The sequence below is a fragment of the Arachis ipaensis genome, chromosome B06 (assembly GCF_000816755.2).
Source record: "Arachis ipaensis cultivar K30076 chromosome B06, Araip1.1, whole genome shotgun sequence".
In the NCBI taxonomy this organism is placed as follows: Eukaryota; Viridiplantae; Streptophyta; class Magnoliopsida; order Fabales; family Fabaceae; genus Arachis; species Arachis ipaensis.
Window position 1 is genome coordinate 40,706,382 of NC_029790.2, and position 941 is coordinate 40,707,322.

Here is a 941-nt window from a genome sequence, read left to right on the forward strand (position 1 = left end):
TTCAATGGCTTCATCTTATCCTCTCAGTGAATAATATGCTCACGCACCCTGTCACGGCACGGCTATTCATCTGTCGGTTCTCGATCATGCTGGAATAGGATTTACTATCCTTTTGCGTCTGTCACTATCGCCCTGCAATCGCGAGTTCGGAGCTCGTCACAGTCATTCAATCATTGAATCCTACTCAGAATACCACAGACAAGGTTTAGACTTTTCGGATTCTCTTGAATGAGTACTGTTGGATGCAGCTTGCATTCCATTCAGACTTTGAGAGATCATATTGACTTGCTGAGTCAATATTTTGTTCTGAGCCAATATGGAATTTAGAGTATCAACTTCAAGAACTCCCTTCTTCATAGGCGTCCCATTATTCACAGGATTCCTTTCAGAAGTGTACATGAACTGGTTATTAGCAACCATGTCAATGAGTTCTTGAGCTTCTGCAGGCGTTTTCTTTAGGTGAATGGATCCACCTGCAGAAGTATCCAATGACATTTTAGCTAATTCAGACAGACCATCATAGAATATATCCAGGATGGTCTATTCTGAAAGCATGTCAGAAGGACACTTTTTGGTCAACTGTTTGTATCTTTCCCAAGCTTCATAGAGGGATTCACCTTCTTTCTGTCTGAAGGTTTGAACATCAGCTCTAAGCTTGCTCAGCTTTTAAGGAGGAAAGTACTTGGCTAAGAAAGCCGTGACCAGCTTATCCCAAGAGTTCAGGCTGTCCTTGGGTTGAGAATCCAACCATAATCTAGCTATGTCTCTTACAGCAAAGGGAAAAGCATGAGCTTGTAGACTTCAGGATTTACTCCATTAGTCTTAACAACAGTATCACATATCTTCAAGAATTCAGTTAAGAACTGAAAAGGATCTTCAGATGGAAGTCCATGAAACTTGCAGTTTTGCTGCATCAGAGAAACTAATTGAGGTTTCAGCTC